Below are 14,588 nucleotides of genomic sequence, written 5' to 3'. Positions count from 1 at the left end.
GCACAAAGAACCCAAAGCCTGCAACAGAAGCTTTATAAAGAGTGGGAACAGAGGGACTTCCCTGGTGGCACAGTGGTTAAGACTCCACGCTCCCATTGCAGGGGGCCTGGGTTCAATCCCTGGTCAGGCAACTAGATCCCACATGCATGCCGCAACTAAGAGTTTGTATGCCACAACTAAGGAGCCAGTGAGCCGCAACTAAGGAACCCACCTGCCACAACTGACCCAGCGCAACCAAATTAATTAATTAATTAATTAATTTAATTTAATTAAATAAAAAAACAGACAGGGTGGGGACAGAGATGGAGTGGATGGGAACCAGGGTAGGAAGGGGACTTTTCACTCTGTCACTTCTTATGTTGGGTTATTTTTGAGCCATGTGGACACATAATCCACTAATAAAATGAAAATTTAAATGAATAAAGAGAACATCCAGACAACAGGTTTCCCAGAGTGACGAGTAAACTGGATGTATTGAATAGCCAGTGACTATCGAAATCCTAGAACGCTCAGCTAGGAGGTTAGGAATAGATGAGAGAATCATCAGAAGTTCTGAACCAGGACGTAACATCAGGAAAAATCTTCTCAAGGTAGTGTATAGAAACCATCAGAGGGAGGAGAGGCCCACATGGGGAAGGGGTGGCACCTCCAGGTACAAAATGATGAGGGCTGGGACCAGGAGTGGCAATGGGACTGGAGATAGAGGTTTTCAAGAAAGATCTAAAAAGAAAAATTCCAGCTGAACTTGTCACATACCAAGTACTGCTAGAAATAAATGGGTCATAGTCGCAGAAGTTTTTTTTTTTTTCATGGCTGCACCATGTGGCATGTGGGATCTTAGTTCCTGGACCAGGGATCGAACCTGCACAGAAGTTATTTTTGCCAGAAGAATATACTTACTGTAGTTGTTTTTGACATATATTTCAGCTTCCTAAAGTACATGCCAGCTAGTTTGCGGTTTTTTTCTCTATGCCCATATGTTTAGGTTTACCTTTTTTGAGATGTTTCCTCAAGGTATAAAATCTAACAATATTTTCTGTTGTGTTCTGTGAAAATCTTTGGCTCTATGTATAGTAAATATTCCAACTTACATTAATAAAAACGTACATGTTCAGATGGGTTTTTTTTGTTTTGTTTTATTTTTTTAGACTGCACTGCAAGGCAGATGGGATCTTAGTTCCCCAACCAGGGACCAAACCCGTGCCCCTGCACTGGAAGCATGGAGTCCAAACCACTGGACCGCCAGGGAATTCCTCAGGTATATTTTTTTAATATTTATTTATTTTATTTGGTTGTGCCGGGTCTTAGTTTCAGCAGGTGGGCTCCTTAGTTGCAGCTCCCCTGGCTCCTTAGTTGCAGCACGTGGGCTCCTTAGTTGCAGCATGGCATGCATGTGGGATCTAATTCCCTGACCAGGGATCGAACCCAGGTCCCCTGCATTGGGAGCGTGGAGTCTTATCCACTGAGCCACCAGGGAAGTCCCCGCTCAGGTGTATTTTCAATACACCTCATTGCCCCTTGGATTATTATTCTATTCATACATTCTTTATTGAGAATAATTTCATTAATTCAGCAAATATTTATTGAGCATCTGTTATGAGACATGGTATGGCAAAGATCTCTAGTGGTCTTTTAGCAGCCATTCTCTTCTTCATCCATAATAGCAGAATTTTTAGCGGGATGCACGGTCATCCAGAATAACGACTGTACATCCCAGCCACGCTTACAGTTAAGTGTGGCCACGTGACCAAATTCACAATAGGATGTGAGCAGAAGCGATGTGTGCAACATTTGGGTCTTATCCTAAAAGGTAGGGTGAGCGCCTTTCCCCTCCCTCTCTCCATCCTGCTACCTGAAACTCAGGCATAGTGAGGAGACACCTGAGATCATGAGGGGGGCGGCAACATCTGGGGAAGGTGGAGTAACAATTCAGACAGAGCCTGAACCCTGCACCAGCTCGAGCTGGGCTGCCTACCAGCTCCAGACCATCTCCCTCCACACTGTTATATGGAAAATAAACTCCTATCTTGTGTAAGTAACTAATATCTGGAGTCTCTCAAGCGCAGTCAAATTTATATCCATCCCAATACACAGATTGTTCTGGGTTCTGGGAATACAAAGTAAAGAATAAAGTTCCACTCTGTTGGGAAGATAAATGCTTTAAAAATTAACACAATTTGTTCATTTAAAAAGCATTTATTGGGGGCTTCCCCGGTGGCGCAGTGGTTGAGAATCCGCCTGCCAATGCAGGGGACACGGGTTCGATCCCTGGTCTGGGCAGATCCCACATGTCGCGGAGCAACTAAGCCCGTGCGCCACAACTACCGAGCCTGCGCTCTAGAGCCCGCGAGCCACAACTACTGAGCCCGCGAGCCACAACTACTGAAGCCCGCGCACCTAGAGCCCGTGCTCCACAGCAAGAGAAGCCACCGCAATGAGAAGCCTGCGCACCGCAACGAAGAGTAGCCCCCACTCGCCACAACTAGAGAAAGCCCAGGCAGCAACGAAGACCAAACACAGCCAAAAATAAATAAATAAAATAAATAAATTTATTAAAAAAAACGAAAAAATAAAAGCATTTATTGGATGGACCTAGAGATTGTCATACTGAATGAAGTATGTCAGACAGAGAAAAACAAATAACCATATGATATCGCTTATATGTGGAATCTAAAAAAATGGTACTAATGAACTTATTTACAAAATAGAAATAAAGTCACAGACGTAGAAAACAAACTTATGGTTACCAGGGAGGAGAGGGGGGTAAGGGATAAATTGGGAGATTGGGATTGACATATACACACTACTATGTATAAAACAAATTCATTAATAAGGACCTACTGTATAGCACAGGGAACTCTTCTCAATACTGTGTAATGACCTATATAGAATTTTTAAAAGAGTGGATATATGTAGATGTATAACTGATTCACCTTGCTGTACAGCAGAAACTAACACAACATTTTAAATCAACTATACTCCAATAAAAATTTTAAAAATAAATAAAAGTCATTTATTGAGTGTCAGTTATGTACTAGGCACCTGATCTAGAAGCAAGGGTGAAATAAGGCCACGGGCAGGAAATGAGCAAAGTCATTTACCAGGAATGTAGAGGGGAGGCAGATGCATGATGGTTCAGGACAACTGGCCCCAGAGGAGACTGGGACAAGGAGAGATGCAAAAGCTCTGTATTTCTTTGCTAGGTCTGCCATAACAAAGCACCACAGACTAAATGACTTCAACAACAGGAATTTATTTCCTGCGGTTCTGGAGGCCACAGTTTCAAGATCAAGATATTAGCAAGACTGGTTTCTTCTGAGGGCCTCTTTCCTTGGCTTGTAGATGCCTGGCCATTTTCTCCCTGTGTCCTGGCCATTTTCTCCCTGTGTCCTCACATGGTCTTCACTCTGTGTGTGTCTGTGTCCTAATCCCTTCTTTTTTTTTTTTTAACATCTTTATTGGAGTATAATTGCTTTACAATGGTGTGTTAGTTTCTGCTTTATAATAAAGTGAATCAGCTATACATGTACTAATCCCTTCTTATAAGGACATCAGTCATATCAGATAAAGGCCCACCCATATGACCTCATTTGACCTTAATTACTTCTTTAAAAACCCTATCACCAATTACGGTTATGTTCTGAGGTACTGGAAGTTACAACTTCAACTTATGAATTTGGAAAGGGTACAATTCAGCCCAGAAAAACCCCCCTTTTATGGGGTGCTAGTTGCACAGCATAGGGCCATGCCCACCATCCCATGCAGATGGGACAAAAAATGTCCATCACCACGGGCTCAGGCAAACTCTGAAGGCTCTCAGGCATCGTGTGTGAAGTCCCCATCCTGGAGAGCCAGCCCAGGTCCAGCCGGCATGTAGCTGGTTTCACTGGAATCCTGGTGGCTAAAGACAGGTCAGGTAAGCAGGAGACTCAGCCCAGGGGTGAAGGTATCAAATGATTCTCGTTACAGTTCCTATGTGTGTGGGTTTTCCCCACGCCACCAAGCAATTCTCAGACACCAGCTGGATGTCCTACAATCCAACTCAATTCTGACACCATCTATCTGGAGACAGCGTCAGGTCCTACAAGTTAAGGGCTCAGTCCTGCAAGACTGTCCCATGCCCCCAACCCAACTTCAGCAGCCAGTCCCAAGCCTAGGCTGTCACTTGTGCTTCCGACTGACCAGCCACATATCACAGGTTCCAACGCCCTCTTCCTTGGATTCTATTAATTTGTTAAAGCAGCTCACAGAACTCAGAGAAAAATTTTCTTACTAGATCACCGATTTATTATAAAAGAATATAACTCAGGAACAGCCAGATGGAAGAGATGCCTAGGGCAAGGTCTGGGGCAAGGGCCCAGAGGTTCTGTCCCCAATCCCTACGTGTTCACCAACCTGGAAGCTCTCTGAACCCCGCCCTCTTGGGTTTTTATGGAGACTTCATTATATATATTTTTAAAATAAATAAATTTATTTATTTATTTATACTATTTTTGGCTGTGTTGGGTGTTTGGTGCTGTGTGCGGGGTTTCTCTAGTTGCAGAGAGCCGGGGCTATTCTTTGTTGCGGTGCGCGGGCTTCTCATTGTCGTGGCTTCTCTTGTTGCGGAGCACGGACTCTAGGCACGCAGGCTTCAGTAGCTGTGGCACGTGGGCTCAGTAGTTGTGGCTTGCGGGCTCTAGAGCGCAGGCTCAGTAGTTGTGGCACATGGGCTTAGCTGCTCCGCAGCATGTGGGATCTTCCCAGGCTAGGGCTCGAACCTGTGTCCCTTGCATTGGCAGGCGGATTCCTAACCACTGCGCCACCAGGGAAGGTCCAGAGACTTCATTATATTTAAATCATGCTTGAATAAATCACTGGCCACTGGAGATTGGTCCAACCTCCAGGCTCTCTCCCCTGCCCCAGGAGACTAACCCTGTCACCAACCACATGATTGGTTCCCCTGGCAACGAGCCCCCATCCTTAGGTGCTTTCCAGAACTCACTTCATTAACATAAACTCAGGTGTGGTTTGGTTGAAAGGGGTTTGTTATGAATATTAAGACACTTTTTCACTCTTATCACTAAGGAAATTCCAAGGGTTTTAGGAGCTCTGTGCCAGAAACGGGCAAAGACCAGATACATATTTGATCACACTATCACAAAGTACAATAGTGTCCATGGGAAAGAAGGAAAGAGTAAAGCAGAGGTGCCAAGTTAGTCAGATCATGGGACCAGGGCTGAAGTCCAGGGCAGGGGCAGGGCCAGAACTGGCAGTGGGGATGAAACTGTGCCCCTCAGGTTGGGACTTGAACCTGGCCAGAACCCAGACTGGGACTTGAACCCACTGTCTTTTGTTTTATTTTATTTATTTATTTTTTTGACCACACCGCACAGCACGCGGGATCTTAGTTCCCTGACCAGGGATCTAACCCGTACCCCCTGCAGTGGAAGCATGGCGTCTTAACCACTGGACCACCAAGGAAGTCCCCCCACTGTCTTTTAATTGAGATCACACACCTGGTCTCAGGACTTAATGAAGCTCAGGTTCTTTATGTCTCTTTGCAGAGAGAATTCAGTGACAGACAAAGTGATAGGTAAGAAGTGGATTTATTTAAAAAAAAAGGGAATTCCCTGGTGGTCCAGTGGTTAGGACTCTGCGCTTTCACTGCAGGGGGCCTGGGTTCGATCCCTGGTTGGGGAACTGAGATCCTGCAAGCGGAGTGGCCAAAAAAAAAAAAAAAAGAAGTGGCTTTATTTCGAGAGATACACATTCCATAGACAGAATGCAATCCGTCTCAGAAGGCGAGAGTGGCCCCAGGGCATGGGGTTGTCACAGAAAGTGAGAGTGGCCAAGGAAGAAACACTCCACAGAGTGAGGACCATCTCAGAAGGCGAGAGGCCCTGAATTATGGGGTGGTTAGTTTTTTTTTTTTTTTCAAAGCTGGTTTTTTTTGTTGTTGTTGTTTTGTTTTCTTTAAAAAATTATTTGTTTGTTTTTTTTTTTAATTATTTATTTATTTATTTTTGGCTGTGTTGGGTCTTCATGTCTGTGCGAGGGCTTTCTCTAGTTGTGGCAAGCGGGAGCCACTCTTCATCGCGGTGCGCGGGCCTCTCTTGTTGCGGAGCACAGGCTCCAGACGCGCAGGCTCAGTAGTTGTGGCTCACGGGCCTAGTTGCTCCGCGGCATGTGAGATCTTCCTAGACCAGGGCTCGAACCCGTGTCCCCTGCATTGGCAGGCAGACTCTCAACCACTGCGCCACCAGGGAAGCCCAGGGATGGTTAGTTTTTATGGGCTGGGTATTTTCATAGGCTAATGAGTGGGAGGATTATGCCAACTATTTCAGAGAAGGGGTGAAGATTTCCAGGAACTGGGCCACCACCCACTTTTTAGCACGTGCTAATGTATTATTACAATGAGCGTATAATGAGGCCCAAGGTCCACTGGAAGTCGAATCTTCCGCCATCTTGGGCCTAGTTGGTTCTAACCAGTTTATGTCGTATCCAATGGTCTTGTCATTCTTTTAAAGGTTGTGCTCTGCCCCCTTCCCTCCTGTTTTAAGGGCATCAGAAAGGACTGGGGCAGGGATGCGCGTATTCCTCCAGGCTGCATCCGCGCCAGTGGAAATATAAGCTTTCAGGTAGAATCAGCGCATATCGTGGAATTGTGTGATAATCTCAGGGTCATGTCCTGCAGGACAGAGCCCCATCTTCATGCGCCCCTATGGGCAGGCCGCGCCAGTCCTTAGGGAGATCCTCTCCCTGATCATGTGCCCAGTCTTCTGCTGAGCTGGGACGTAGTGGACTGGTGCCTGTGTTAGGCGTGAGCCTAACACACCTACGCGAGCTGACCAGCGGCGACCACTCAGAAGGTTGCAAACCCTTAGTTTAAAAGGCTACACCCAATCTCATGGATGCTTCCTGCTCTTCATCAGAGGGAATGGGCAGTGAGATGAGCAAGTTTACTCGTCTTTATTTCAAAGGTTTGAAAAAAACTGCCTTTCCAGGGACTTCCCTCATGGCGCAGTGGATAAGACTCCACGCTCCCAATGCAGGGGCTGCAGGTTCGATCGATCCCTGGTCAGGGAACTCGATCCCACATGCATGCCACAACTAAGGAGCCGGCAAGCTGCAACTAAGGAGCCAGGCTGCCATGACTAAGACCCAGTGCAACCAAATAAATAAATAAAAATAAATATTAAAAAAACAAAACAAAACTGCATTTCCAGGAGCCACAGATGCCGAGGATTGTCCTGCTTTCTCCTCCTCATACTCTCTGTTTTCTCCTCTCTTAGCACCATTAAAATATGTGTACATCAAAAAGTGTTTTCAAAAAAAAAAAAAAAAAAAAAAAAAGTGTTTTCACTCTCAACACCATAAAAACCCAGAGGGCCAGAGGAAACAAGGAGGGTCTGAATTCAACTTATCAGAGTAGAAGCAGAACTTCAGCATGACCCAGAGCCTGGACGGTCGCTTTTGAGGATGATCAGAATGAACTATGGGTCTTGCTGCCACCATCCAGTCACCTCCCCAACACAATTTATCCTTCCTGTGGACAGGCCCCTGGACTGCCAAGTGAGATCAGTTCTAACAGGTGACGACGGGAGCCCTGTCTTCTATGTGGCATGTTGCTAAGCCCCTGTTAAAAAGAAAACCACTGGACCAAAAGTGTCACTGTCACTGGTGCTGAAAGCCCATGATACCAAACCCAGATTTAATACCTGGCCTAATTGCGGTTTTGACCTTCTCCAGAAATGTGATCTTAACCAACCAGTTTGGAATTTTCTGGTCAACACCAAGTCATTTGGGCCCTCTCTGTTTCCCAGAGGAAGAAGAAGTGATCTGCATGATAAAACCCTTGCTTTGGGGCTTCCTGGGGGTCCAGGGGTTAAGACTCCAGGCTTCCACTGCAGGGGACGCAGGTTCGATCCCTGGTGCGGGAACTAAGAAGTCTTGGGGTGTGGCCAAAAAAACGCTTGGCTTTCCCTTTCCCCAAAACGAATGTCCTGGACCAAAAAGAATCTTTTCTTTTCTTTTGCTAATAGCTCCCCTGCCCCACCCTTCTTATAAAAACCTTCCGTTTCTGTACAATCCCATGGAGCACCCGCCCTTCTAGCTGCCAGACAGGATGCTGCCTAATAAGTGAAACGCCTAGTAAAGCCAATTAGATCTTCAGATTGACTTGGTTGAATGTTTTTAACACTCCAGACTCTGGAGAGAGCCCTCCTGGGTTCATGTCTAAGCCCTGATTTTCTGGGTTACCTTGAAGAAATGATTTAAAATTGTATTGTTCACTAAATTTCTTTTCAAATTTGAATATAAACTTCCTAATGTAGGCACAGAACTTGTCTATCTTGTTGGCTGCCGAAACCCCAGCACTAGAAAGAGTGTTCCACACATAGTAAGTGTTACAAAAGTATTGAAGGAGTCAGTAGAAGAGGTAATAGATATGAAAAGATATGGATGTGAACATTAAACTTTGTTCTTCTGAAAAAAGAAAAATGATTTAACTTCTCCGTGATTTGGTTTTCTCCCCTGTAAAATATGGGTACTACTACTCTCTCCCTTATACATCTGAGTGAATTAATATCCGTAAACCACAGCGCCAGGCACATAATTAATGCTCAGTAAATGTTAGCCAAAGTTACGATTGCTATTAGCTACTATTAGGGCAGTAGGCAGGCCATTTCCTGAGCTTCTGTTATCTCGCTCCTGAAACGGAGAGGGACTAAGAATTGACACCACAGGTCACTTCTAGCTCAAGATCTGGGGTCTGGCTTCCCTGGTATTGCTTGCCATAACTATATCTGTATCTATATATCTTTATCTATATCTGTTTCTTTTTTTTTTTTTTCCACACAGCACTGCAAAGGAGCAGGCAATACGTAACTGTGCGTTTCTTCGTCCTCCTATAGACACAATGAAAAGAGTGAATCTTAGATACAACAATGGAGGATGTATTTTGGAATTCCCTGGCGGTCCAGTGGTTAGGACTCAGCCTTCCACTGCAGGGGGCACAGGTTCAATCCCTCGTCCTCGGGGAACTAAGATCCCGCAAGCAAGTAAGCTGTGCAGCACGGCAAAAAAAAAAAAAATTTAAAAAAGATAGATGGAGGAGTTATTCATTTCCTGGGGCTGCCATAACAAATTACCACAAACTGGGTGGCCTAAAATAACAGAAATGTATTCTCTCACAGTCCTGGAGGGCAGAAGTCTGAAATGAAGGCATCTGCAGGTTTCTTCCTCCTGGAGGCTCTCAGGAAGAATCCCCTGAATGCCTCTCTCCCAGCTTCAGAAGGCTGCCGCAATCCTCAGCGTTCTTTGCCTTGTAGATGTATAATTCCAGCCTCTGCCTCTGTCTTCACATCTTCTCTCTGTGTCTCTACTTCATATCTCCTTCTGCCTTTCTCTTTTTTTTAAAGACTTTTTTTTTTGATGTGGACCATTTTTAAAGTCTTTATTGAATTTGTTACAATACTGCTTCTGATTTATGTTTTTGGGTTTTTTTGTGGCTGCGAGGCATGTGGGATCTTAGCTCCCTGACCAGGGATCGAACCTGCATCCCCTGCATTGGAAGGCAAGGTCTTAACCACTGGACTGCCAGGGAAGTCCCTCCCTCTGCCTTTCTCTTATAAGGACACTTGTCCTTGGATTTACGGTTTGCTCTAAACCTAATTACATCTGCAAAGTTCCTTTTTCTAAGTAAGGTCACACTCACAGGTTCTGGGGGTTAGGACTTGGACATAACTTTTGGGGCCACTATTCAATCCTCTCTAGGCGGAATACCGCCCTGTTTCCTTTGGGGACAGCCTGAAGTAAGATCCTTACTTATTTTATCCACATGTGGCCGATGATTACTTATCATCGGCCACATGTGGATAAAACATTGCTTTCTATGTTCTCTCATTTTGGGCGTTAGGTCAACATACATAATTAAATTGGGCCACTGCTATGTACTTCTTCATTTTCTTCTGAAGCTAACCATAGTTACAGCTACACACTCTCTAACACCTACTATGTGTCAGATGTCTTTGTAGACACCAGGATACAGTAGTGAACAAAAATAGACAGAAGCCTTGCCTTCATGGAGCTGAACTCCTACTGGGAGAGGCAGAAAATAAATAAAATAAATAGATTTTTTAAATAGTATGTTAATATCAAAAAAAAAAAAAAAAAAAAAACCCCGAAACACTAATTCTAGAGGATACATACACCCCAATGTTCGTAGCAGCATAATTTACAATTGCCAAGGTATGGAAGCAACCTGTGTCCATCAACAGATGAATGGATAAAGAAGATGTGGTATATATATACAATGGAATGCTACTCAGCCATAAAAAAAAAGAACAAAATTTTGCCAATTGCAGCAACATGGATGGACCTGGAGGGCATTATGCTAAGTGAAATAAGTGAGACAGAGAAAGACAAATACTGTGTGATATCATTTATATGTGGAATCTAAAAAAATACAACAAACTAGTGAATAAAACAAAAAAGAAGCAGACTCACAGATATAGAAAAAAACTAATGTTTACCAGTGGGGAGAGGAAATGGGGGAGGGGCAATATATGGGTAGAGGAGAAAATAGGGTTATTATGGGATTATATGAAATCATGTGTGTGAAACTTTTGAAAATTGTGAAGCACTGTAGAATTTTTTTAAAAAGAAGCTAGGGACTTCCCTGGTGGTGCAATGGTTAAGAATCTGCCTGCCAATGTAGGGGACATGGGTTCGAGCCCTGGTCTGGGAAGATCCCACATGCCACAGAGCAACTAAGCCCGCAAGCCACAACTACTGAGCCCAAGTGCCACAACTACTGAAGCCCGCACACCTAGAGCCCATGCTCCGCAACAAGAGGAGCCACCACAACGAAGAGTAGCCCCCCTCGCCGCAACTAGAGAAAGCCCGTGTGCAGCAACGAAGACCCAATGCAGCCAAAAATAAAAAGATTAATTAATTAATTATTTATTTATTTAAAAAAAGAAGCTAAAAATAGTATGTTAAATGTGGTAGGTACTATGGATAAAAATAAAGCAGGAAAGGAAGGAGGATAGGCAATGCTGAGGGATGTATGTGTGTGTGAGAGAGAAAGGGGGGGAGAGAGAGAGAGAGAGGTACTTTATACAAGCGTCCAGGGAAAGCAGCATCCTCAGGGGACACTTGAGTAAAGACTTGAAGAAGGTGAGAGGCAGGTTCACCCGAAAGGTGAGTGTTTCTGGGATGTTCCTGGTGCATTAACAGTCCAGAGGCCAGGGGCTTTAGGGGGAAGGATGGAGGAGAGAGCAGTAGATGAGATCTGAGAAGTAAAGTGTATCAGGGGAGATCAGGCAGGGTATCGTAGCCATTGCTATGGTCTGGCTTTAACACAGGTAGTATCTGGAGATGGTTCCAGTGTCCAAATGTCAGTTATCACATGGTTGAGCTAGGGACATCCACAGTCATAGAGGGAAGCTTAGTTACAGAACGTTTCCCCCATTCACACTTTGAACCCAAGATTCATGTTAAATTTTTTTTTCAAGAGCAAACTCAAGCCTTAAAATAAGAATTCAAAACCAAGTATATTTCATCTAGCAATCTCACTTCTGAGTATATACCCAAAAGAATTGAAGCAGGGATTCATGAATGCTGTTCAGAGCGGTATTATTCACAATAGCCAAAAGACAGAAACAACCGAAGTATTTACTGACAGATGAATGGGTAAACAAAAGTGATGTATCCATACAATAGAATATTATCCAGCCTTGAAAAGGAAGGATATTCTGACACTTGCTACAACATAGATGAACCTTGAAGACTTAAAAAACAAAATTCAACTGAGTAAATTTTAAAGATCTTATTGGTTTTATTCAAGGATTTATGAATCAGGCAGCATCCACTCCAGCAGATAAAAAGGAGCTCTGAGGAGCTGTACAAATTGAAAGACTTTTTTTTTTTCCAAATGAAAGACTTTCATAGGCAGAAGGGAGCAGGAACAAGGAAGTTAATGGGGCAAAAAGCAGATTGGTTTTGGCAAGGTCACTTCCCTTTAGGGGATGGCAGGATCTATCAGGCATATGATCTCACTAGTGCTGAGCAGGTGACTCCTGATTGACTAGTTTAAGATTCCATTTCTGAAGGAGGCCAAACTGTAATTAAGTCTTGATTTTGGGGTGGGGAAGGGGGGTTGATAAATTGGGATTGACATATACACACTACTGTATATAAAATAGATAACTAATAAGGACCTCCTGTATAGCACAGGGAACTCTACTCAACACTCTGTAATAACCTATATGGGAAAAGACTCTAAGAAAGAGTGGATATATGTTTATGTATAACCGACTCACTTTGCTGTACAGCAGAAACTAACACAACATTGTAAATCAACTATACTCCAATAAAATTTTTTTTTAAAAATAAAAATAACCCCCCCCGAAAAAAAAGTCTTGATTTGGCAACATGGGGCTTAGCATAACTGACTCCATTTGGGGTCTGTTATCTTGTTTTTAACAGGATTTTATGCTAAGTGAAATAAGACAGTCACAAAAGGACAAATATTGCATGATTCCACTTATATGAGGTACCTAGAATAATCAACTCATAGAACAGAAAGTAGAATAGAAGTTACCAGGGACGAGGGAGGGGGAAATGGAGTTATTATTTAATGGGTAGAGTTTGTTTGGGATGATGAAGAGGTTCTGGAGACGGATGATAGTGATGACTGCACAACAATGTGAATATGCTTGATGTCACTGAACTGTATCCTTAAAAATGGTTAAAATGGTAAACTTTAGTTATTTGTATCTTGCCACGATTTCAAAAAAATAAAAATTAATTAATTAATTACCCCCCCCCTCAAAATACCAAATATATTACCTATTCCCATGGAACAAATACATGTATTTTAGTCTCCAAAAAATCTTTTAGAAAACAACAACATCAACAGCAATAACTACATCTTGTAACTTCTAAATCAGCTTTCAGAGGTACAGAGCGCTTTGTGGAGTGGATAACAGGAAATAGGTTCTGCCTAAAGAGAAGGAAAGGAAATGGTCATTTCCCCGCCTGTCTTCAGCACTGTTGATGTAAAAATATTCTGCCCTCTTAGATGTTTTGACTTTTGGTATCCTCCTCCTAGGCCAGCCGGAAACCCTGAGGGTTAACATCTTTACTCTTTGTTTTTAAGCAACAGCTGAAAGTCAGCATATGAAAAAGAATTTTTAATTAAAGAGCAGAGCAAGAAACAGAACCTCAACTTTATTTATTTCCCACACCACCTCTCAGGCAGGAATTTACATACTTGAAGTTATACAATTTTTCCCAGTTTCTAAACCATGGTCCTAATTAAGTTTAAGATTTCTATACCCTCCACCAAATACTTCGTCTATCATAAAAATCTTCCTTGGATCCAAAAAAGTTTAAGAAATTGTTATAGGGGACTCCCTTGGTGGTGCCGTGGTTAAGACTCCGCCTGCCCATGCAGGGGACACGGGTTCGAGCCCTGGTCTGGGAAGATCCCACATGTCGCAGAGCAACTAAGCCCGTGCGCCACAACTACTGAGCCCACATGCCACAACTACTGAAGCCCGCACACCTAGAGCCCGTGCTCCGCAACAAGAGAAGCCACCGCAATGAGAAGCCCGCGCACCTCAATGAAGAGCTCGCCGCAACTAGAGAAAGCCTGCGTGCAGCAACGAAGACCCGACGCAGCCAAAAATAAATAAATTTATTTTTTTAAAAAATTGTTATGACATACTTGGTAGCACAAAGCCCTTTGAATTCCCAGCTACCTCAACAGCACTTTATTTCTTTTCCTGTATTTTAATTTCTTTACCTGCAGAAAAAAGAAATTTAAAAAATCCCCAAACCTTTATTCTATATTACCAATGAATTTATTTTTCATTACATATATTTTCATAAAAAACATGCATAATTTAAACTATTGTTTATAGAGTCACACTCCACCTCCTCGAGGATTGAATATCTACATAAACTTTTCTGTTTTATTTTTTTATTGAAGTATAGTTGATTTGCAATGTTATTTTACTTTCAGGTGTACAGCAAAGTGATTCAGTTATATATATATGTTCTTTATCAGATTCTTTTCCCTTATAGGTTATTACAAAATACTGAGTATAGTTCCCTGTGCTATATAGTAAGTCCTTGTTGGTTATCTATTTTATATATGTGTGTGTGTATGTTAATCCCAAACTCCTGATTTATCCCTCCCCTTCCCCCTTTCTCCCTTGGTAACCATAAGTTTGCTTTCTATGTCTTTGGGTCTATTTCTGTTTTGTATATAAGTTCATTTGTGTCTTTTTTTTAGACTCTGCATATAGCGATATCATATGATACTTGTCTTTCTCTGTCTGGTTTACCTCACTTATTATGATAATGTCTAGGTCCATCCATGTTGCTGCAAATGGCATTATTTCATTCTTTTTTTATGGTTGAATAATATTCCATTGTATATATGTAACTACATCTTTTCCATTCATCTGTCAATGGACATTGAGGTTACTTCCATGTCTTGGCTGCTGTAAATAGAGCTGCAATGAACATTGGATGCATGTATCTTTTCGAATTATGGTTTTCTCGGGTTTACACAAAGTTTTTTTTTTTATAAGTTT

Source organism: Eubalaena glacialis, chromosome 6, assembly GCF_028564815.1.
Source record: "Eubalaena glacialis isolate mEubGla1 chromosome 6, mEubGla1.1.hap2.+ XY, whole genome shotgun sequence".
NCBI lineage: Eukaryota > Metazoa > Chordata > Mammalia > Artiodactyla > Balaenidae > Eubalaena > Eubalaena glacialis.
Note: the sequence above shows the minus strand (reverse complement) of the source record.